Source organism: Echeneis naucrates, chromosome 2, assembly GCF_900963305.1.
Source record: "Echeneis naucrates chromosome 2, fEcheNa1.1, whole genome shotgun sequence".
In the NCBI taxonomy this organism is placed as follows: domain Eukaryota; kingdom Metazoa; phylum Chordata; class Actinopteri; order Carangiformes; family Echeneidae; genus Echeneis; species Echeneis naucrates.
The window spans coordinates 4,082,478-4,108,916 of NC_042512.1; the positions used below are offsets into that span (position 1 = coordinate 4,082,478).

Sequence of the window (26,439 nt, forward strand, 5' to 3'; positions counted from 1 at the left end):
CATCAAAATGAATTTTTTTTTTTTAATGTTTGTTCTTATTACAATCTTTCTTCTTTTTTTTTTTTTTTTTTGTAACCACATGTGGCAAAATTTTTTTTCAGTAAATAAAAGTATGCTGAAAGGGCAGAACTCAAGAGTGCAGCAGCGTATTTCATCTTCTGAAAGGACAATTTTTATTCAGTGTACTAAATAATTTTTGGGAGTCAAACATAATATCCTGTTTTAATCTGAGTGTGTGTGTGTGTGTGTGTGTGTGTGTGCATTTATGTGTGGATGATGATGTGGCCTGTTTGGGAAATCTCATCCTGATTCTTCTTCTTTTTTTAATGTGTAAAGCACTTTGTGGAACGTTGTTTCTTGTTTGAAAGGGGCTGTATAAATAAACTAAAGTTTAAAGTAGGGATTGATATGTTGGTTGGTTAATTGATTGATATAGTGATATGATACAGTTCAATAATGTTCTAGCGGAGTCGTGCAGCAGACTCTCAGCTCAGTGTGTGAATGTGCTGCTGCTGAACTGGGACTCATGAGTTCCACTCTGAACCAATGAGTCATGAATCATGAGTCTGACTGTGAACCAGTCTACAGTATGTGCTGTGGGTGAGTGACAGCTCATAGCGGGGAGGGAAAGGGAGTGAAACAGCAAACCAGAGCTGCTGCTTTTCCTCCTTCTTTCTATATGAACATGAGCACCATGATGCACACTGCTGTGTTCTCATATCAAGCTCATGTTCACCTTCTTTCTTTCACAGGGAGAACATGAAAGAAGCTGAAGCTGAACTCAGCCTTCCAACTTTAGTGCTCCGTGTCACAGACTGATCCATTTTCTGACGTTATAGTCCACACCAGGCTGCAGCCTCTCTGTGTGACACTTTGTTCATCATTATTTTCACACTTTAGTTCCTGCTTCTTTTCATTTAGGCTCCATGTAGGCTGTTCATGATGACTTTGTTTGTGTGTGGCTGTTTTCTTCTGAATGTGGGATCTCTGTCTGAATGAAAGTTTCACAATCACTGCCTCAGACTGCATTCAGAAGGAATTGTTGAAGTCATAGAAGCTGAAGAGTTGATGATCAGAGGCTGACAGCTAAAGGAAGCTAGAATGCACACTGCTCTCTGACAGAGTCGGCCTCCCTCCACATTTAGGAGGCTTTTTCACTTCTTACAACAGCTGACAAAGGGCTCATCTGGGATTTGAACCCCGGACCTGTCACACCCTGAGCCAGAATCATCCTGATTGTTCCTGGAATGGTTTGGTTAGTCAGAGTGTGTCTGTGTGTGTTCTTGTCTCTCTGAGTGGTTGGAAATGAAAATGGAGATCGGTAGAAGCAGATGACTCTGAGGATGAATGAATGTTTCACTGACAACATCGACAACTGTTTACTCACCTCACAACGAGGCTGTGTGACGTCACTGCAGATCAATGACATTTCCTGTCCTTCATCGCTCCCCCACGCGACACCAACTCAAACGTCACATTCGCATTCGATTCAGCCGGAACGGCGCATGCGCACGAAGAAGCTCACGCTTGTCTCGCGAACGAATGAAGTGAAACACAAATCAGCTGTTATGAGACAAATAAGTGGCGTTAAATTGAACTAAAACCAAATCTGTTGGTTTGTTCCTCCTAATACTTATTAAAATGCGTCTTTTCCTGCTTTCGCTCATTTTTGCAATCACAGACTGAGCACCTCGTCCATTGTGTGTGTGTCTGTGCTCTCTGCTGGTCTGAGCTCTCAGTTCACTTAAATACTTTGTTGGATCTGTCTGTCTGTATCATGTCAGAAACTCTGAAACACTCTGAACTTCTTTAAAACACGGTGGATTTACTGATATGAAAGTGTCCAGCAGTCCATGATGGATTATTATAGAAAGATATAAACTTTAATGTAAATACATTGTTGGATATAAACACAGAAATTACAATAATCATCTGTAAAACTTGTAAAAAAAATGTTGCCGTCTCACTCAGCGGAGGAACAAAGGAGGAGCTTGTTTTTGAACCTGTGTGAGAAAAACAGAAAAAAGAAGACTCTCCCTGATCGGGTTAGCTGCCACGTTATAAAATGCAGGAAGTTCTTCTGAACATGCAGCAAGTGTTGGAGGCTGCTGATGCCTGGAGAATCGTGACGTCATGGTGAAATTCAACAAATAAGCATTGGTGGTTCAGTGGTAGAATTCTCGCCTGCCACGCGGGAGGCCCGGGTTCGATTCCCGGCCAATACAGAGTAACTCTTTACCAACATCCAGATGTTAGAAACACAGTGCTGCTTGGAAAATACCCTGATAGACTCCAACACACTGTGACTTTGTGAAACAACCAGTGGAGCCCCCTGGTGGTCAGTAGAAGTGCAGCCCCTCTGAGCTGGTGGCAGACCAAGGCTTCAGTCTGCACACATCTTCCACATGTGATGGCACACACATTGTGTATTGTGGCAACATCCGTCCCCTCAGAGAGAATCTGCTCTTTAACCCTCCTGTCGTTTTCACCCCCCGCCCCTTACTTTAGTGTTCCTGCTCTGTTTTATACGGTGGCCGGTAAGTGCAAAACTAAATTACAAAGTGGCAAACACTTTTACATGTTGGGAAACATTTTTACATTTTATTCAACAAAATTACATAATAAAAACACTTTTCCCACGGACAAAACAAATGTACATTTTATAAAACAAATTTACAAGTTGCGAAACAAATTTCCAAACGACAGAATCTTCCGGAAGGGGAATGTACCAAATGCCGGAAGTGATCCAGAAGAAGATTGACTGTGAGCTCAAAAAGTTTGTATCAGTTTGTGCGGCGGGAAAACTTTGCGGAGTGAAAGTTTATGGCAGCATGGAGTAAATGATGTTTTGGCCGTTTTGTGGAAACAACTTGAGCCAATTTACGCGGTTGTGTTTTCCGTGCGGACGATCTGTAGAATGTTTAACGTTGATGAACGGACCAGACGGAAGGAGCACGCGCACAGGAGACATCTAATAAACAGCCGGAAAATGCTAAACAAGCTAAGTGTAGCATCGCGCTAACTAGCTGAAGCCGCTGTCAGACATGCAGTGAATTAAAGTGCACCGTTTCATTTAGCAGCCAATCGTTGTCTTCACGGAATATCAACGCGTTTAGTTAGTATGCGTTGCTAGTTTTTATTTATTTATTTTATTTTAGGCGTATATTTATGCTAAACGCACAATTGTTGCTGATTGTTTTAGCTGCTGCTAACTTTCTGTTTTGATACGGAACTCCGTTCATTCCAGCAGAACAACCATGAACATCATATAAAGAATTCATGGAGGACAGAAAGTCAAAGTCAAAAGAACTGTGGGCCGAAAGGAAACAGGTCCAGGTACGTGTGTGGATATATCTGTAAAATATGGAAGTCAATATGTGTGTGTGTGTGAAATGAATGATATCTTTTTGTTATTTTAGCAGATAAACATGGATTGATGGCGCCACATGGAGCTGATTTAAAAGCTCAGAGAGGGAAAACACTCCCATTATATACAGATCCGGAGGTAGCAGCACCTGATCTACTGAAGCATGATGTGAAGTTTACACGGTGCAAACATCAGCCTGCGGACTCTTAAAAGGATGATTCCTCTCCAAACGCCATCAGGTTGGAACTTCGTGGACCTGGACAACTGTTTGGCTATCGGACGATGTGGCAGGTACTCAGACAAAAGTCCAATCTTCGAGTGAAGAGAGATGATGTGATGAATGAGAGAGCACGCAGAAGGTTTCTAAGAAGAAGCTGCTACTCAATGGGAGCGAACTGTATGTGGCATGCAGATGGTTCTGATAAACTGGCTCTCTCAGGACGCATGGATGGATTTTTTCACCTAAAGTGCTGTGGCTCCAATGTGGACCGACAAATAACAAGAAGCCAACAGTGATCGCTGAGAATCTCCTCTCATGAGACTGAGGACTGATTGTGGCACGGAGAATGGCATTATGGCTGCCATTCAGTCTCCCCTACGCCTCCATCATGATGACTGCTGCTCTGGGCCGTCCAGCCACATGTATGGCTCATCCACGAATAAGCAGCGTGTTGAATCCTGGTGGGCCATATTTAGAAGGGGAAGGTAAGTGGCCTTCATGAAGTCATTTTATTATGACTGACCTTTCATTTGATTTTTATCTTTATGTTCTATCTCAGATGAACTCCTCTAAACATATATAATAACTGAGGCTGTGACTTGAACGCGTTCATTTCAATTCATTCATTACAAAACCTTTAATTAATTTGATTTTTTTAATGGAGTCCCACTTCTACTAATAATATATATTTACTTCCGATTCTATCCATTTCTACAGGTCTCAGTTCTGGATGGAGTTGTTTGCTGGATACTTCAACGGGAGCCATGAGCATCAGTGCCTTCTGAGATGTTGCTATGGTGATGTTGGATGAGTGTGTGAGACTGGAACAGTCACAGGATTCACACTTCCAGAACAGCATCATGTCCAATGAACTGTACTGCTGACCACACAGGTAATATTGGTGATGGATTGATATTCCATGTTTGTTTTATTTATTTATTGCTTAAATGTAAATAAATAATATAAATGCTATTTATTGTATCTAACACAGATTTGGCTCCACAGACTGGATTTGAGATTGAACCAGCTGATTTGGATGCTGTTCCAGAGGCGAGCCTGTCAATAGCTCCATGTGGGGACTCAAACATGCAGGAGGACTTTGACTTTGTTATGGAGCACAAACAACTACAGAAGCCAGAGAACTGGGAGTCTGCAACAGAACTGTACATGAAGCTGAAAGAAACTGCTCAGCTGTGAGTCAGTGACAAAGGGAATTTTCCCTTCCTGCATTATCAAGTGCTTGTTCATTGGGGTTTCTGTCCTATTTCTATTTTATTTATTTTTTAAATTAATTAATTTTTTTAATATAAATGTCAAGAGCCATGAGATGACTGTGCTGTGATTTGGTATTAGACAAGTAACACAGAATAGAATCAAATATTGCCATGACTGAAAAACATGCAATTTTCTGTTTTAAAATAGTTTGGTTATGAATTTTTTCCAATCTATCACAGATGCAATAAGAAGGAAATATTTGCAATTTTTTTATTGTTTGTCAACATAACATTTGCATTCCCATTGTTTCATTTCTTCAGATGAACAGGTACCAGAATCATTTGGAAACATCACAAGGAAAAGTGAATGACAAACTATGAAATCTGATTTGGAGTGGTGGAACACTGCAGTCTGTCTGAACACAAAGTGTCACAGCTTCATTTTTGCTGAGTTTGAAATCAGTTGATAAAAATTATAGCAAAGTAATGAGTCCTATATTTTTATAAGTATGTAATACAAAACTTCTTGAAATAATGTGTTTTGTCTGAAACTTAACAGTTGAAATCTTAACTGTGAGGGAAAACAAAAAAAAAAAAAACACCTTTTCGGAGTCTGGTCTCGAGGGGTGATCCAGTTACCAATTACAAGTTACAGTTACAAGTCCTTGTGTGACTTAAGTGTGTGAATCTATGAGTGCTAATTTCAATGTGTTTGAACATGTATTGGGAACTGGGAATGGAGAGTCATCCAGGAACTCTGTTCTTGGCGATGGTTCCAATCCGGACGGGGGAGGTGAAGTCAGCCCAGCTGCAAACATCAAAACATCCTCCAGAGACACAGCAGCCTGACCTTCTGCAAAGAAAACCTTCAGTTACATCTTGGCAATGTATTTTCTCAGCAAATTATAAAATTTTGTGATTTCCAAACCTTCACAATCAAAGACACAGTCCGCCCAGTAGCCCAAAGTTTGACTTTTTTAGTCTCCTGTTACTTCCTGATGGACTGAGGTCAGGTTTGAAGAGTCTCAAGTTCCAGACCAGTGAGTGGCTTTTCAGAGTGGCACAGGACAGGGGCCAGCAAAGTAGGCTGTTGCTGCAGTGCAGTCAGAAACTGAAGAGCTGAAAGACCATCTTTGAATCTAAAAAGTCACCACAAACATTGTTTCACATTTAAATGACCTAAAGAAACTTCACTGTTTTCTAAAATGACTATCCACCCAAACATATAGAAATGAGTAAAAATGGTTGTGTGTTGAACATTACTGATTTAAAGAAGAACTCTGTGTCTTGCTTTGCACTTGGCAGGGTAAATGTTTTTGAAAAATACTTCAAGCAACAAAGCGTGTCATGTGATATATAAAGTTAATGATCATTAACCATTAGTATTGTTTACATCTAACTCTGTTCATACCATTTGCATTGTACACCAAGAACTGATGTCCTTCTGGTCCATCAGAAATGGGCCGGTCTTTCAGATGTTTCATCAGTAGAGTTAAAAACTCTTGTCTCAGCCCACCTGTGTCAATTCCTTCTTCCAAAGCAGCAGCATCATCTGTGAATTTTACCAGCATGTCACAGGTTTCAGAATATGTTGAACATCTTACAAATGCAAATATCTTTCCCAGGTAATCAATAAAGTAAAATTAAATTGAGTGAGTCGCTGTTGTTTTTTTTACTTACCCGTAGCAAGAACTCCTGACTGGATTTGTTTCAGGTGGATCCAGATCCTCAGTGTCAGATATTACTGTCTGAAAAACAAATGAAAATGTCTGAAACAACACACTGAAAGCAAAGAACATCAGGCTGCCATAATCTGCCTTAATACCTGTCCAGGCTGAGCTGTGGATGAATCTCTGAAACATGATAAAATTGATAAACTGATGAACTTTATGATACAGAGTATAACAGAGCTTTGAGTAACATTTAGAGGTAGAGAGGAACCATAAGATTTATAAATAAGATGATTTTGTTATAAATTATATCACACGTATGATATTTTCTACCACATGTTCATCACAATCACATCAACAACTTAAAGACAAATGACTTCTTTTGTAAAAACTAATACCTACCCTTTATCTTCAGGTTTGCGTTTGGGAGAACTGTGTTTTTTTGGTTCAAAAACCTGAGAAGAAAAGCACACAATTGTCAGCAACTTTAAACAGCTTCCATTATTGTTTCCTCACCACATACAGTATATATCAATGGTGAAAGGTTATCAGGGTGTCTGATTGGAATAGTAAATGCCAAATAATCAAGACTTGGTTCTTAGACTTAATACTTGAAACCAAATGCATATTCTATCAATAAATAAATACAAAAAAAAAAACTGAATCAAAGTACAAAATGTAAAAATGATCGTACCACAGTGTCAGCTGCATTGAATTCAGCTGTGCTCCTCGATGTGATGACAATTTCAGAATCAGAGTCTGATGTATCAACCTCTGCAGTAAAAACAAACACATTATTAATTATGCTACATCAGAGTAAATAAATATGTAAAAATAAAATATTATTCTGCCAGTTTGAATGGGCTTTCTGACCCAGGCACATGGAGCACCTCTGAACAGTCTGGATACAAAAGAAGGTCTGCTCCTTCATCCATCTTCTTGTTAAATGTTCTCATTTCTTGGACAGCTTGCTTCAGTAGATCAGGTGCTGCTACCTCCGGATCTGTATATAATGGGAGTGTTTTCCCTCTCTGAGCTTTTAAATCAGCTCCATGTGGCGCCATCAATCCATGTTTATCTGCTAAAATAACAAAAAGATATCATTCATTTCACACACACACATATTTACTTCCATATTTTACAGATATATCCACACACGTACCTGGACCTGTTTCCTTTCGGCCCACAGTTCTTTTGACTTTGACTTTCTGTCCTCCATGAATTGTTTATATGATGTTCATGGTTGTTCTGCTGGAATGAACGGAGTTCCGTATCAAAACATAAAGTTAGCAGCAGCGCACGCATACTAACTAAACGCGTTGATATTCCGTGAAGACAACGATTAGCTGCTAAATGAAACGGTGCACTTTAATTCACTGCATGTCTGACAGCGGCTTCAGCTAGTTAGCGCGATGCTACACTTAGCTTGTTTAGCATTTTCCGGCTGTTTATTAGATGTCTCCTGTGCGCGTGCTCCTTCCGTCTGGTCCGTTCATCAACGTTAAACATTCTACAGATCGTCCGCACGGAAAACACAACCGCGTAAATTGGCTCAAGTTGTTTCCACAAAACGTCCAAAACATCATTTAATCTATGCCTGCAAAGTTTTCCCGGCACACAAACCGATACAAACTTTTTGAGCTCACAGTCAATCTTCTTCTGGATCACTTCCGGCATTTGGTACATTCCCCTTCCGGAAGATTCTGTCGATTGGAAATTTGTTTCGCAACATGTAAATTTGTTTTCTAATTTGTAAGTTTGTTTTGTCCGTGGTAAAAGTATTTTTCTTGTGTAATTTTGTTGAATAAAATGTAAAAATGTTTCTTAACATGTAAGTTTGTTTCACTTTTTGTAAAAGTGTTTGGCACTGTGTAATTTAGTTTTGCACTTACCGGCCACCGTATCAAACAGAGCAGGAACACTAAAGTAAGGGGCGGGGGGTGAAAACGACAGGAGGGTTAAAGAGCAGATTCTCTCTGAGGGGACGGATGTTGCCACAATACACAGTGTGTGTGCCATCACATGTGGAAGATGTGTGCAGACTGAAGCCTTGGTCTGCCACCAGCTCAGAGGGGCTGCACTTCTACTGACCACCAGGGGGCTCCACTGGTTGTTTCACAAAGTCACAGTGTGTTGGAGTCTATCAGGGTATTTTCCAAGCAGCACTGTGTTTCTAACATCTGGATGTTGGTAAAAAGTTACTCTGCATTGGCCGGGAATCGAACCCGCGTGGCAGGCAAGAATTCTACCACTGAACCACCAATGCTTGTGTAATGAGTTTTACAATGACGTCACGATTCTCCAGTCATCAGCAGCCTTCAACACTTGCTGCATGTTCAGAAGTACTTCCTGCATTTTATAACGTGGCAACTAACCCGATCAGGGAGAGTCTTCTTTTTTCTGTTTTTCTCACACAGGTTCAAACACAAGCTCCTCCTTTGTTCCTCCGCTGAGTGAGACGGAGCTCTGACGTCACTCCTCAGTCAGGAAAGTGATACATGACGTCATAATTTACATAATTTATTCGGCAACATCTTAACTTTTATTGTAATTTCTGTATTAATATACAACAATGTTTTTACATTCAAGCTGATATCTTTCTATGATAATCCATCATGGACCGCTGGACACTTTGATATCAGTAAATCCAGCGTATTTTAAAGAAGTTCAGAGTGTTTCAGAGTTTCTGACATGATACAGACAGACAGATCCAACAAAGTATTTAAATAAACTGAGAGCTCAGACCAGCAGAGAGAGCACACACACACACACACACAGTGGACGCGGTGCACGATTCCATCAATGAGATGAAACTGTCCTTTCTCCAGATAAACTTCAGTGTCCTCTGTTGAGTTCTGTCCTTTCAGTATCCCATTATTTATTGATATATAGAATTTTTTGCAGCATGTGGATAAAAATAAGAGTTATTCAACATTTTTTGAGTCCCTCCTATGGAAAGACTAAGTGCCTAGTTAAAAGGAAAAAACAATTTTTTGGAAATATGGTGGCCTCTGCTAGATGACCTGCCTTGGGATACAAGTGTATTTCGAGGTGAAAGGGCATATTCGATTAGACGGTCCCAGACCAAATCAATTGATGCTAAGGAAGGTTATTTAACATGTGTAAGGACACATATGACTTCATCTGTTGATATGTTGCTGCCTTTTTCTAACCCTAACCCTTCTGTTTTTAATTGTTGGGTAATTTTTGTTTTTGTGCCTTTGTTTTTCTGTTCCATATTCTGAACTCTTATTATAATTTTCTATTTCAGTTAACTTTTACTTTTGCCCCCCCCGACACAGACCACTGTTTATTGGTGTTACATGAGTAAGTGTAATGTAAGTTCAGAAATTAAAATAAAGTCTGACTATTAAAAAAAAAAAAATTCAAGATCTGAATTATTTTTTTTTTTTCAAAAATAATATTTACATTTTATGAAGGGAAGAAAGGGCCAATTCAAAAGTTTAATCTGTGCTGACATGTTTCACAACAAAATGATGTCTTTCATAGAGTAATGCTTGTAGAAACGTTCCCAAAGCAGCCCAAAGGGTCCAGAAGAAGCTGAACCTAAACCCCAGGTGGAGTTTGGAGGAGCTGGCTGAGAGGAGAGGAGGACTTGAGGAGTCTCTGGGATCATGGTGGACTGGACTCTGTTCTCAGACCAGTTCTGATTCCTCTGTCAGTCTCTGCTGGATGAAGCTCTCCTCTCCACCTCCCAGGAACATGGTCCAGAGTCTGGACAAGCTGCTGCTGCAACATCTGGATCATCTGCTTCCTGATGATGACCAGCTGATCCTCCATCAACACACAACTTCCTCTTCACAGCCACCTGTGTAGAGAAGAAGAGAGCAGATCCATCAGTGTTTCCTGACTCTGTCCATCAGCTGTCAGTCAGTGATGCAGATCCAGCATAAAGACCTGCAGGGACTTCAGTCCTGTTCAGTCCAGATGTGCAGCAGCTGCTTCCTCTCAGCTCATGTTAACGTGTTGGAGTGAACACACTGAGCTGGAAACTCACAGACCTCAAGTCTGCTGACTCAGCACATTTCTCTGAGTCCACAGTGGAGATAAAGAGCTGAGTCATGAAGGTTCATCACTTTACTGATGATTTACTGAAGGTCCATTTAAACTGAGAGACTCAGACAGACAGACAGACAGACAGACAGACAGGATTCTGGTCTGCAGAAAGACCACATGCTGACAGTGTGATGAAAGAAGATCAGTGATGTGCAGCTTTCAGTCAGACTGATCTCAGAGCTGTGACAGATGAACCTGATCAGAGAACAAACAGTCTCAGCTCAGATCTGACAGTTTGATGGACGAGGACCAGAATCTGAACATCTCTGAGTTCTTCAGCTGGAATCTGCTTCATTTGATGGTCACATGATCACAACAGTCCTCTGACTGATCTGATTGGCTGACTGTTTTCTCTCTGTCTTTCTGTCTAATCCTGAAATCTGTTTCTGTTCTCCTCTCACAGCTTCACTGAGGGTTAGAGTGAAACAATATTACTGAAAGGAACATGAACTGAGTCCAACTGTAGCAGAAATAAAACATGAGTCTGACCTCAGAGTCTCCAGTCTGAAGTTTGGACTCTTCACAAGATCAGACAGATCCTTCACGTCTGAATCCTGCAGGTCGTTCAGACTCAGGTCCAGTTCTCTGAGATGGGAGGGGTTGGACTTCAGAGCTGAGACCAGAGAAGAACAGCTGATCTTTGACAAACTGCAGCGTCTCAACCTGAGCAAAGAATAAAAGATGTGACTTTAGGAGACAAAGTTCCTGCTTGAAAGATAGATAGATACTTTATTTATCCCAGACTGGGAAATTGCAGTGTGTTTTGTGTTTCATCATCTGTTCAGAGCGAATTGTGTTTTAGTGAAGGGACTTGTGGTAGATGATTTTATTTCTGTGGTTTGGGAAAGAAGGCAAAATATTTTTCTTTGGTTGATTGTTTTGTTTAAAATGTACCATTATGACTTGAGAAAAGGAAAATAATGTATGTGTGTATGTTTATATGCAGATATATGAGAGTTCAGGTTGTTACAACAGCCACTGGATGATTAAATACATCTTATAAACCCATGTGGGTTGGACGTTTTTATGAATGGCACGCAAATAAATTAATAAATGAAATGAACCACAGACTAAAATCTGCAGACTAACATACAAATATATATATGAATATATGATGTCCCCTTTCAAAAATACAAGATTGATTGATAAACTGCATGCAATTAAAACGTCTTTTTCAATTTAATAAAAATCTGTTTTCCAAAGTTAAAACAGCAAACTGCAGTTCTCCAACCGAAGTAAAGAATAAAAGATGTGACTTTAGGAGACAAAGTTCCTGCTTGAAAGTGTTCAATGTTTCATCAAGTCAACACATGATTCACAACATCTGGAACATTTTCACTTCATTCAGCGGTGACCACGTTTAACATGCTGAGTTTGGTCTGAATCTTTCAGTCTGCTTGAGTCACATGACTTTATAGTCGTGTTGGAACAGGAAAACACTGAATATTAGTGCTGTACTCAAAGAAAAAAACAAACAAAAAAACTCATTTACTATGATTCAGAATCAATTCAAAATGTCCCAAAATCGATGTAAAAAATAAAACAATGCTGACAAAGACGCTGTCTGACGTCACCACGGAGCTGGTTCTGGAACATACACATGCACCAAAACAAGGAGGAAACTACAATAATGGAGGAAAGAGAGATTCAACAGGCCCCGTCCTCGTTGCAGGCAAAGATTCTGACTCATTTTGGTTTTTACTGAGCTTGACATGACTTATTTTATAGCTTGCTGCTCAGAGTAGCAGTTTTGGTCCACACACATTTGAAAAGGCACTTTCCTTAAAATTTAAAAGGCAGCATGTTTAACTGCTTTTTTTTGTAAAGAGACACTTTTATTTTTGCTATTAAAGCAATATGTGATATTGTATTAAACAACAGTTACAACAATTCCATCTGAGCATGGATAAATGTTTAAAGCTTAATAAATGTGAAAAAGAAACTTTAATGTCTCCATTCATCATTTTGTCTTGCAAAGCAGACTGGAGTAGATCATGAGGATCCTTTGCACACCTATAGATTGAAGCAGAAATGAATGGATGAATGGAATTGTTTTGAACAGAAAATCATTTTGAATAAAGAATCAATTTTGAATCGAATCATAACCCCAAAAATCCAAATCGAATCGAATTGTTCCAGAGTGAATGATTCCGACCCCACTGAATATATATTTGTCCATGTCAGTGAGGAAAAATATTTTCTGTCATTGAAACACTGAAGGATTTTTTTTTTTTTTTTTTTGAAGTTTTAAATCTGTAGTTCAACATTTCTCTGCCACACTGACTGGACTAAACCAGAGAAGAAGAAAACAGACGTCAGCACGAAGATCCTCAGTGAGGATCAGTATAATATCAGCCTGATGTCTGCAGGTCAGAGTCACCACAACTGTAACATCATATTAATCTGAGAGCAGAAATAAAACATGAGTCTGACCTCAGAGTCTCCAGTCTGCAGTGAGGACTCTTCAGAAAACCACACAGATCCTTCAGTCCTGAATCCTGCAGGTCATCGTTCAGACTCAGGTCCAGTTCTCTGAGATGGGAGGGGTTGGACTTCAGAGCTGAGACCAGAGAAGAACAGCTGATCTCTGACAAACTGCAGCTCTCCAACCTGAGTAAAGAATAAAAGATGTGACTTTAGGAGACAAAGTTCCTGCTTGAGAGTGTTCAATGTTTCATCATCTGTTCAGAGCTGAAGGTTTAGAAAGTAGAAGTTTAGAAAATGAAATTCAAACAGCTGAACCAACAGGAAGCAGCTTCACAACAGTCAAATACAAACAGTGACAAGATTTCATGAGAAAATGAAACAACACATGAAAGAACTTGAACTGACTGACGGAGCAAACATGTTTCCTGCAGCAGAGAGAGGAGGGCAACGGGGCAACTGCTCCCCCAGCAGACCAGCCCTTAGAGCCAATCCTTATCTTAGTGTGGAACCAAACCACTGCAGCTGATTGGACTAAAGCTTTGCTACACAATCACAGCAAAATGGATGTTTTCCTGAGGTGGTGATGTTTACATTAGGTATGTTTGGAGCCACCTTATTTCCACTGCTGCAGTGTGTTGCTCATGTACATTCATGTAACTGCTTTGGGGTCAGTGGTTAATGTAAACATTATTATTCTAATAATGGACCAGGTGGGAAGGTTCCTTGGAAAATGAAAGCATTAGTTCTGACAATCTGTTTGATATTCAAACTAAATTGGCATTATGACTGAAATATCCCAAACTGAACCAACAGAGCCATGTTACATGTGGATGAAATCAATATAAACTGGATGAAGTAGAAAGTCAGATCCATGTTTTGTTTTTGTCATAGTCCACTCCTGGTTCTCCCCTCCACCACCCACTCTACCTGCCTGCTTACCTCTCTTAATCAGGATAAACAGACTCATCTGTTCCTCCCAGACTCCCCTTAACCAGCTCCTCCACTCTGCCTCTCTGCCAGATTGTCTTTGCATTACGCTCAGCTTTCCCGACGGACCTCCTGGGGCCTAACCTGCCTTCGGCCCCAGACCACTACTCCTCATCTCTGCCCCGGTAACCTGACCTGCTGCCTGTCTCTAGACTCTGCCTCTGCCTGCCGTCTGTTTGGGCTGCTGCACGTAGTCAATAAAGTTCTCAGCTGTTCCAGTCTAGACTTGTGCCATTCTTGGGTGAGAGAGCGAACCCATTACAGTTTTGTTGTTCTGTGTATGAGCACCCCAAAGGTGTTTTTGTTGGCAAAAGGGTTTATATTTCTGTTGATTTCTTTGATTTTGGATGATTCTAAGAAACATTGAAATAAGATTTTAATATTTAAAATTCATATACAATGTCCCCTTTCAAAAACATTAGATTAATGTTTTCCATTCCAATGTCATTTTGAAACAAACTTTTTGAAAAGATATTTTCAACCATTTAACAGTTAAATGTCTAAAACCTGAAGAGGACTTTCCCTCATAAATATAAACCTGTCTGCAGGTCAGAGTCACCACAACTGTAACATCATATTAATCTGAGAGCAGAAATAAAACATCAGTCTGACCTCAGAGTCTCCAGTCTGCAGTGAGGACTCTTCAGAAAACCACACAGATCCTTCAGTCCTGAATCCTGCAGCTTGTTCTTACTCAGGTCCAGTTCTCTGAGATGGGAGGGGTTGGACTTCAGAGCTGAGACCAGAGAAGAACAGCTGATCTCTGACAAACTGCAGCCCTTCAACCTGAGTTAATAATAAAAGATGTGACTTTAGGAGACAAAGTTCCTGCTTGAAAGTGTTCAATGTTTCATCATCTGTTCAGAGCTGAAGGTTTAGAAAGTAGAAGTTTAGAAAATGAAAGTCAAACAGCTGAACCAACAGGAAGCAGCTTCACAACAGTCAAATACAAACAGTGACAAGATTTAATGAGAAAATGAAACACTGTAAAAAACCTGAACTGACTCAAACTGTCAACATTGTGATTTGAACACATCAGAAATAACCAAACAGCAGAGTCAGCCAAACTTTATTTCTATCTCTGATTCTGCCACATATGAACTCCTGTATAACAATCTGAGCTCTGGCAGGTAAGTCCACTCTAAAACCAGTCAAACAGTCTACAAACAAGCTTCAGAAGTTCTACACAGAAAATCTAACTCATCATTAATGATATATTTGAAGAAACATGAACAGCTGAATGTGGAAATCATACTTAACCCTCCTATTATCCTCGGGGTCAATATGACCACATCCAATTTTTATCATTCAAATAATATTAGTTGACTTTTTTTTTTTTGGCTTCATATTTCATGACTTTTCCAAATTTGATGGTAAAAATTGATTAAGCATAAAATTATCATGAAGACATTTTTCAATGTGCTGAACACATATTGCACACATTGGTATTCCTCTGGGGTCAATTTGACCCCAAGCTGTTTCAGCTGTGTAAAACTGGTCTGCCTGTGTGTGACCCATGTGTGACCTAACATTCCCACACCTATAGGTGCAGAATTGATACTTTTAAGTTGATACATGACATGGGGGGTATGAATGTGTGTGTGTGTGTAGAACGTGCTGTGGAGGGCAGGGTTTTCCCCGTCAAAGACATTGGTAGTTCATTCAAAATAAGGGAGGAGCAAACACATAAAAGCTTGCTGTCTATCCAAATCATTCCTCATTGTGCTGTGTATACTGCAGTCTGCACGCTCTCTCTCTCTCTCTCTCTCTCTCTCTCTCTCTCCCCCTCTCTCCCTCCCTCCCTTGAAAATGGGCTCTGGGAAAAGGTTTACTGTCAGTGATGTTGGAACAGCTCTTTGACAGTGAAAGTCACACAGAGGATTGTGTTGAGGAGGACCCTGATTTGGAGCCATTGTCATCTGATGGGAATGAGAGTGTTGACCCTCCTGTTGTCACTCAACCACCAGCGACACGATCCCCTCCAAAATGAAAATATGGTCCCTTTCTCCACTTCAACAGCAGGATGGACTTAGTGCTGCTAATATTATCAAAACGGTTCCAGGCCCAACCAGATATGCAGTCAGTCGTATTGAAGATGGGGACACTTGGGAAGACTTGGATGTAGTTGACTTGGAAGCTTACATTGGCCTGCTCATTTTGGCAGGAGTTTACAAATCAAAAGGTGAAGCAAGCAAGCCTTTGGAACGCTGAGACTGGAAAGGCAATATTTCCAGCCACCATGTCTCTGAAGACATTCCAAGTTTTGTCCCGTGTCATACGCTTTGATGACAAACAAACAAGGCACGGCCGAGTTGTACATTGTATGAATTACATGAATTACATTGTACCAGTACATTGTATGAATGTAGTGGAATGATGATTAGCATTTGCATTAAAAAGACAATACTTTGATATATTTAAATAAATTGCTGGTTAAGCTCCTTGATTCCTGGACTGTGCGAACATCCAGACAGGTACGCCTACCCAACTGCAACCTTGAGGACGAAACGAGCTTGAAGAAAAAGGGGAGAGGAAGCTTTGATATGCGAGTGGAGGGGAACCACAACATCTGTGCCGTCAAATGGTACAACAACAGAGCAGTCACACGTGTTTTCTCCTTTGCTGGACCAGACACTGTGCAGAAGATTCAGCCCCGGGACAAAGACACCAAAACCATAACTGAAGCTGAGAGGCCTTACATTGCTGGTACCTGTAACATATAGATGGGGGGGATTTGTTGGACTCATTTGCATCAAAATACAAGTTCCCCATGAATTCTCACCACTGGCACATTTACATGGTCTGGAACAGCATCATCCTGCTGGATCTGACAATCTGTTTGATATTCAGACTAAATTGGTATTTGGCTGAAATGTCCCAAACTGAACCAATAGAGCCATGTTACATGTGGATGATGTCATTCTGTTGGCTAAGAAAGAAAAAATGTTCACATTATGCTGAACATTGTTCCAAAACGGTGCTGGAAGTGGAGACTAATGGAGAACCAAGACAAAACACAAGTGGAGCATTTTAGGCCAAGTTGAATGTTGTTAATCTTGGGACAGTAATGTTGTCCTACACTGATCAGTATAAATGTCCTGACGTTGGACCAACACATGACATTTAACCCAGCTGTCAGTGTTTTAGCTCAGTCTGCAGGTAGAGCCCTGAACAAGTCTGAACACTGTGCTCATCTGGGAGTTCATACTTTCACTCTGTTCTATAGTGTGTGTGTGTGTGTGTGTGTGTGTGTGTGTGTGTGTGTGTCAGACGATGCTTCTGCTGTCTGGGGATTCTGTGAATATTCTCTTTGTAATACTCAGCATCATAGAGCTATTGGTTATCTTACAGCAGTACACAAATGGACCTCAGTGTTGGCTCTTCATGGTGATTTGGGTTGGGAGCCCTCGAGTATCAGACATAAGAGACAAATGCTCCAGCTGCGGAACAGATCTGTGAAGCTGCCTGATCATAGAATTACTAAAAAGATATTTCATTCTGACACTTTGCATCACCATCCCTGGGCCAGTGAGATGAAATAAATATTCTATATGAGTGATTTATGAAATCTTTCTTCATTTGTGCTGCTCGTGTGATTATTGACTTTTTCTTTGCAAAGAAAATAAAAACTTGTCGGCCAGAAAAAGTCTCTATTTCATTCTTCACCAGCAGCAGAGAATTTCCACAACAGAAATGACACACAAATGTGTCTACAGTAGTGGACTAACAATGGTCAGTGGAACTCCTCTAATGGGCTGTTGTCACAAGGAGCTTTGTGAACACTCCTACAGAGGTTAAATACCTGGGTCCAACTCCACTGTCTGTCAGACTAGTGAGGACTGATGAACTGATGAAGCCCCTGAGATAAGAGGCCAAACATCTTCTTAGACAAACCTCAGTGCAGTTGCTTTCAATTCGAAACGCAAATAAATAAATAAAATTAACTACAGACTAAAATCTGCATATTAACACACAAAGAGTCATTAATATATAATGTTACCCTAAAAATATGTTTTCCAAAGTTACTTTCAAACCATTTAACAGTTTAAATTTTCAAACCTGAAGAGGATTTTCCTTCAGAAATATAAACCTGTCTGCAGGTCAGAGTCACCACAACTGTAACATCATATTAATCTGAGAGCAGAAATAAAACATGAGTCTGACCTCAGAGTCTCCAGTCTGCAGTGAGGACTCTTCAGAAAACCACACAGATCCTTCAGTCCTGAATCCTTCAGGTTGTTGTGACACAGGTCCAGTTTTCTGAGATGGGAGGGGTTGGACTTCAGAGCTGAGACCAGAGAAGAACAGCTGATCTCTGACAAACTGCAGCTCACCAACCTGAGTAAAGAATAAAAGATGTGACTTTAGGAGACAAAGTTCCTGCTTGAAAGTGTTCAATGTTTCATCATCTGTTCAGAGCTGAAGGTTTAGAAAGTAGAAGTTTAGAAAATGAAAGTCCAACAGCTGAAACACATAGAACTGAGCTCTGGCAGGTAAGTCCACTCTAAAACCAGTTGAAACAGTCTGCAAACAAGCTGCAAAGGTTCTACACAGAAAACCAAACTTATCATGAATTATATATTTGAGGAAACATGAACAGCTGAATGTGGAAATCATACTTAACCCTCCTATTATCCTTCAGGTCAATTTGACCACATTCAATTTTTATCATTCAAAAAATATTAGTTGACTGTTTTTTTTTTTTTGCTTCGTATTTCATGACTTTTCCAAATTTGATGGTAAAAATTGATTAAGCATAAAATTATCATGAAGACATTTTTCAATGTGCTGAACTCATATTGCACACATTGGTATTCCTCTGGGGTCAATTTGACCCCAAGCTGTTTCAGCTGTGTAAAACTGGTCTGCCTGTGTGTGACCCATGTGTGACCTAACATTCCCACACCTATAGGTGCAGAATTGATACTTTTAAGTTGATACATGACATGGGGGGTATGAATGTGTGTGTGTGTAGAACGTGCTGTGGAGGGCAGGGTTTTCCCTGTCAAGGACATTGCTAGTTCATTCAACATAAGGGAGGAGCAAACACATAAAAGCTTGCTGTCTATCCAAATCATTCCTCATTGTGCTGTGTATACTGCAGTCTGCACGCTCTCTCTCTCTCTCTCTCTCTCTCTCTCTCTCTCTCACTGTGCAGAAGATTCAGCCCCAGGACAAACACACCAAAACCATAACTGAAGCTGAGAGGCCTTACATTGCTGGTACCTGTAACATATAGTTGGGGGGGATTTGTTGGACTAATTTGCATCAAAATACAAGTTCCCCATGAAATCCCACCACTGGCACATTTACATGGTCTGGCACAGCATCATCCTGCTGGATCTGATAATCTGTTTGATATTCAAACTAAAATGGTATTATGACTGAAATTTCCCAAACTGAACCAATAGAGCCATGTTACATGTGGATGATTTCATTCTGCTGGCTAAGAAAGAAAAAATTTTCACATTATGCTGAAAATTGTTCCAAAACGGTGCTGGAAGTGGAGACTAATGGAGAACCAAGACAAAACACAAGTGGTGAATTTTAGGCCAAGTTGAATGTTGTTAATCTTGGGACAGTACTGCTGTCCTACACTGATCAGTGTAAATGTCCTGACGTTGGACCAACACATGACATTTAACCCAGCTGTCAGTGTTTTAGCTCAGTCTGCAGGTAGAGCCCTGAACAAGTCTGAACACTGTGCTCATCTGGGAGTTCATACTTTCACTCTGTTCTATAATGTGTGTGTGTGTGTGTGTGTGTGTGTGTGTGTGTGTGTGTGTGTGTGTGTGTGTGTGTGTGTGTGTGTGTGTGTGTGTCAGATGATGCTTCTGCTGTCTGGGGATTCTGTGAATATTCTCTTTGTAATACTCAGCATCATAGAGCTATTGGTTATCTTACAGCAGTACACAAATGGACCTCAGTGTTGGCTCTTCATGGTGATTTGGGTTGGGAGCCCTCGAGTATCAGACATAAGAGACAAATGCTCCAGCTGAGGAACAGATCTGTGAACTGCCTGATCATAGAATTACTAAAAAGATATTTCATTCTGACACTTTGCATCACCATCCCTGGGCCAGTGAGCTGAAATAAATATTCTATATGAGTGATTTATGAATTCTTTCTTCATTTGTCCTGCTCGTGTGATGATTGACTTTTTCCTTGCAAAGAAAATAAAAACTTGTCGGCTGGAAAAATTCTATTTCATTCTTCACCAGCAGCAGAGAATTTCCACAACAGAAATGACACAAATGTATCTACAGTAGCGGACTAACAATGGTCAGTGGAACTCCTCTAATGGGCTGCTGTCACAAGGAGCTTTGTGAACACTCCTACAGAGGTTAAATACCTGAGTCCAACTCCACTGTCTGTCAGACTAGTGAGGACTGATGAACTGATGAAGCCCCTGAGATAAGAGGCAAAACATCTTCTTAGACAAACCTAAGTGCAGTTCCTTTCAATTCAACACGTAAATAAATAAATAAAATTAACTACAGACTAAAATCTGCATATTAACACACAAAGAGTCATTAATATATAATGTTACCCTAAAAATATGTTTTCCAAAGCTACTTTCAAACCATTTAACAGTTTAAATGTTCAAACCTGAAGAGGATTTTCCCTCAGAAATATAAACCTGTCTGCAGGTCAGAGTCACCACAACTGTAACATCATATTAATCTGAGAGCAGAAATAAAACATGAGTCTGACCTCAGAGTCTCCAGTCTGCAGTGAGGACTCTTCAGAAAACCCCACAGATCCTTCAGTCCTGAATCCTTCAGGTACCAGTTCTGACTCAGGTCCAGTTCTCTGAGATGGGAGGGGTTGGACTTCAGAGCTGAGACCAGAGAAGAACAGCTGATCTCTGACAATCTGCAGTTCATCAACCTGAGTAAAGAATAAAAGATGTGACTTTAGGAGACAAAGTTCCTGCTTGAAAGCGTTCAATGTTTCATCATCTGTTCAGAGCTGAAGGTTTAGAAAGTAGAAGTTTAGAAAATGAAAGTCCAACAGCTGAAACACATAGAACTGAGCTCTGGCAGGTAAGTCCACTCTAAAACCAGTCGAAACAGTCTGCAAACAAGCTGCAAAAGTTCTACACAGAAAACCAAACTTATCATGAATTATATATTTGGAGAAACATGAACAGCTGAATGTGGAAATCATACTTAACCCTCCTATTATCCTTCAGGTCAATTTGACCACATTCAATTTTTATCATTCAAAAAATATTAGTTGACTGTTTTTTTTTTTTTTGCTTCGTATTTCATGACTTTTCCAAATTTGATGGTAAAAATTGATTAAGCATAAAATTATCATGAAGACATTTTTCAATGTGCTGAACACATATTGCACACATTGGTATTCCTCTGGGGTCAATTTGACCCCAAGCTGTTTCAGCTGTGTAAAACTGGTCTGCCTGTGTGTGACCCATGTGTGACCCAACATTCCCACACCTATAGGTGCAGAATTGATACTTTTAAGTTGATACATGACATGGGGGGTATGAATGTGTGTGTGTGTAGAACGTGCTGTGGAGGGCAGGATTTTCCCCGTCAAGGACATTGGTAGTTCATTCAAAATAAGGGAGGAGCAAACACATAAAAGCTTGCTGTCTATCCAAATCATTCCTCATTGTGCTGTGTATACTGCAGTCTGCAATCTCTCTCTCTCTCTGAGAGACACTGTGCAGAAGATTCAGCCCCGGGACAAACACACCAAAACCATAACTGAAGCTGAGAGGCCTTACATTGCTGGTACCTGTAACATATAGATGGGGGGGATTTGTTGGACTCATTTGCATCAAAATACAAGTTCCCCATGAAATCCCACCACTGGCACATTTACATGGTCTGGCACAGCATCATCCTGCTGGATCTGACAATCTGTTTGATATTCAAACTAAAATGGTATTATGACTGAAATTTCCTAAACTGAACCAATAGAGCCATGTTACATGTGGATGATTTCATTCTGCTGGCTAAGAAAGAAAAAAATTTCACATTATGCTGAACATTGTTCCAAAACGGTGCTGGAAGTGGAGACTAATGGAGAACCAAGACAAAACACAAGTGGTGAATTTTAGGCCAAGTTGAATGTTGTTAATCTTGGGACAGTAATGCTGTCCTACACTGATCAGTATCAATGTCTTGGCCTGATGTTGGACCAACACATGACATTTAACCCAGCTGTCAGTGTTTTAGCTCAGTCTGCAGGTAGAGCCCTGAACAAGTCTGAACACTGTGCTCATCTGGGAGTTCATACTTTCACTCTGTTCTATAATGTGTGTGTGTGTGTGTGTGTGTGTGTGTGTGTGTGTGTGTGTGTGTGTGTGTGTGTGTGTGTGTGTGTGTGTGTGTCAGATGATGCTTCTGCTGTCTGGGGATTCTGTGAATATTCTCTTTGTAATACTCAGCATCATAGAGCTATTGGTTATCTTACAGCAGTACACAAATGGACCTCAGTGTTGGCTCTTCATGGTGATTTGGGTTGGGAGCTCTCGAGTATCAGACATAAGAGACAAATGCTCCAGCTGTGGAACAGATCTGTGAAGCTGCCTGATCATAGAATTACTAAAAAGATATTTCATTCTGACACTTTGCATCACCATCCCTGGGCCAGTGAGATGAAATAAATATTCTATATGAGTGATTTATGAAATCTTTCTTCATTTGTCCTGCTCGTGTGATGATTGACTTTTTCTTTGCAAAGAAAATAAAAACTTGTCGGCTGGAAAAAGTCTCTATTTCATTCTTAACCAGCAGCAGAGAATTTCCACAACAGAAATGACACACAAATGTATCTACAGTAGCGGACTAACAATGGTCAGTGGAACTCCTCTAATGGGCTGCTGTCACAAGGAGCTTTGTGAACACTCCTACAGAGGTTAAATACCTGGGTCCAACTCCACTGTCTGTCAGACTAGTGAGGACTGATGAACTGATGAAGCCCCTGAGATAAGAGGCAAAACATCTTCTTAGACAAACCTAAGTGCAGTTCCTTTCAATTCGACACGTAAATAAATAAATAAAATTAACTACAGACTAAAATCTGCATATTAACACACAAAGAGTCATTCATATATAATGTTACCCTAAAAATATGTTTTCCAAAGTTACTTTCAAACCATTTAACAGTTTAAATGTTCAAACCTGAAGAGGATTTTCCCTCAGAAATATAAACCTGTCTGCAGGTCAGAGTCACCACAACTGTGACATCACATTAATCTGAGAGCAGAAATAAAACATGAGTCTGACCTCAGAGTCTCCAGTCTGCAGTGAGGACTCTTCAGAAAACCACACAGATCCTTCAGTCCTGAATCCTTCAGGTCTGAATCCTTCAGGTCGTTCAGACTCAGGTCCAGTTCTCTGAGATGGGAGGGGTTGGACTTCAGAGCTGAGCCCAGAGAAGAACAACTGATCTCTGACAAACTGCAGTCCTTCAACCTGAGTAAAGAATAAAAGATGTGACTTTAGGAGACAAAGTTCCTGCTTGAAAGTGTTCAATGTTTCATCATCTGTTCAGAGCTGAAGGTTTAGAAAGTAGAAGTTTAGAAAATGAAAGTCCAACAGCTGAAACACATAGAACTGAGCTCCGGCAGGTAAGTCCACTCTAAAACCAGTCGAAACAGTCTGCAAACAAGCTGCAAAGGTTCTACACAGAAAACCAAACTTATCATGAATTATATATTTGAAGAAACATGAACAGTTGAATGTGGAAATCATACTTAACCCTCCTATTATCCTTCAGGTCAATTTGACCACATCCAATTTTTATCATTCAAAAAATATTAGTTGACTGTTTTTTTTTTTTTTTTGCTTCGTATTTCATGACTTTTCCAAATTTGATGGTAAAAATTGATTAAGCATAAAATTATCATGAAGACATTTTTCAATGTGCTGAACACATATTGCACACATTGGTATTCTTCTGGGGTCAATTTGGCCCCAAGCTGTTTCAGCTGTGTAAAACTGGTCTGCCTGTGTGTGACCCATGTGTGACCTAACATTCCCACACCTATAGGTGCAGAATTGATACTTTTAAGTTGATACATGACATGGGGGGTATGAATGTGTGTGTGTGTAGAACGTGCTGTGGAGGGCAGGGTTTTCCCTGTCAAGGACATTGGTAGTTCATTCAACATAAGGGAGGAGCAAACACATAAAAGCTTGCTGTCTATCCAAATCATTCCTCATTGTGCTGTGTATACTGCACTCTGCATTCTCTCTCTCTCTCTCTCTCTCTCTCTCTCTCTCTCTCTCACTGTGCAGAAGATTCAGCCCCGGGACAAACACACCAAAACCATAACTGAAGCTGAGAGGCCTTACATTGCTGGTACCTGTAACATATAGATGGGGGGGATTTGTTGGACTCATTTGCATCAAAATACAAGTTCCCCATGAAATCCCACCACTGGCACATTTACATGGTCTGGCACAGCATCATCCTGCTGGATCTGACAATCTGTTTGATATTCAAACTAAAATGGTATTATGACTGAAATTTCCTAAACTGAACCAATAGAGCCATGTTACATGTGGATGATTTCATTCTGCTGGCTAAGAAAGAAAAAAATTTCACATTATGCTGAACATTGTTCCAAAACGGTGCTGGAAGTGGAGACTAATGGAGAACCAAGACAAAACACAAGTGGTGAATTTTAGGCCAAGTTGAATGTTGTTAATCTTGGGACAGTAATGCTGTCCTACACTGATCAGTATAAATGTCTTGGCCTGATGTTGGACCAACACATGACATTTAACCCAGCTGTCAGTGTTTTAGCTCAGTCTGCAGGTAGAGCCCTGAACAAGTCTGAACACTGTGCTCATCTGGGAGTTCATACTTTCACTCTGTTCTATAATGTGTGTGTGTGTGTGTGTGTGTGTGTGTGTGTGTGTGTGTGTGTGTGTGTGTGTGTGTGTGTGTGTGTGTGTCAGATGATGCTTCTGCTGTCTGGGGATTCTGTGAATATTCTCTTTGTAATACTCAGCATCATAGAGCTATTGGTTATCTTACAGCAGTACACAAATGGACCTCAGTGTTGGCTCTTCATGGTGATTTGGGTTGGGAGCCCTCGAGTATCAGACATAAGAGACAAATGCTCCAGCTGTGGAACAGATCTGTGAAACTGCCTGATCATAGAATTACTAAAAAGATATTTCATTCTGACACTTTGCATCACCATCCCTGGGCCAGTGAGCTGAAATTAATATTCTGTATGAGTGATTTATGAAATCTTTCTTCATTTGTCCTGCTCGTGTGATGATTGACTTTTTCTTTGCAAAGAAAATAAAAACTTGTCGGCTGGAAAAAGTCTATTTCATTCTTCACCAGCAACAGAGAATTTCCACAACAGAAATGACACATAAATGTGTCTACAGTAGTGGACTAACAATGGTCAGTGGAACTCCTCTAATGGGCTGTTGTCACAAGGAGCTTTGTGAACACTCCTACAGAGGTTAAATACCTGGGTCCAACTCCACTGTCTGTTAGACTAGTGAGGACTGATGAACTGATGAAGCCCCTGAGATAAGAGGCCAAACATCTTCTTAGACAAACGTAAGTGCAGTTGCTTTCAATTCAACACGTAAATAAATAAATAAAATTAACTACAAACTAAAATCTGCATATTAACACACAAAGAGTCATTAATATATAATGTTACCCTAAAAATATGTTTTCCAAAGTTACTTTCAAACCATTTAACAGTTTAAATGTTCAAACCTGAGGAGGATTTTCCCTCATAAATATAAACCTGTCTGCAGGTCAGAGTCACCACAACTGTAACATCATATTAATCTGAGAGCAGAAATAAAACATGAGTCTGACCTCAGAGTCTCCAGTCTGCAGTGAGGACTCTCCAGAAAACCACACAGATCCTTCAGTTTTGAATCAGCCAGGTACCAGTTCTGACTCAGGTCCAGTTCTCTGAGATGGGAGGGGTTGGACTTCAGAGCTGAGCCCAGAGAAGAACAGCTGATCTCTGACAAACTGCAGTTCTCCAACCTGAGTAAAGAATAAAAGATGTGACTTTAGGAGACAAAGTTCCTGCTTGAAAGCGTTCAATGTTTCATCATCTGTTCAGAGCTGAAGGTTGAAAGTAGAAGTTTAGAAAATGAAAGTCCAACAGCTGAAACACATAGAACTGAGCTCTGGCAGGTAAGTCCACTCTAAAACCAGTTGAAACAGTCTGCAAACAAGCTGCAAAGGTTCTACACAGAAAACCAAACTTATCATGAATTATATATTTGGAGAAACATGAACAGCTGAATGTGGAAATCATACTTAACCCTCCTATTATCCTTCAGGTCAATTTGACCACATCCAATTTTTATCATTCAAAAAATATTAGTTGACTGTTTTTTTTTTTTGCTTCGTATTTCATGACTTTTCCAAATTTGATGGTAAAAATTGATTAAGCATAAAATTATCATGAAGACATTTTTCAATGTGCTGAACACATATTGCACACAT

General features: G+C 40.2%; 1 non-coding gene across 1 annotated transcript; it reads left to right on the plus strand.

Annotated features, from left to right (window-relative positions):
• The first annotated feature begins 2,154 nt into the window (after positions 1-2,154).
• Positions 2,155-2,225, plus strand: trnag-gcc (transfer RNA glycine (anticodon GCC)). The gene has a single exon. It is a non-coding gene; the product is annotated as a tRNA-Gly (tRNA).
• The last annotated feature ends 24,214 nt before the right edge of the window (positions 2,226-26,439 follow it).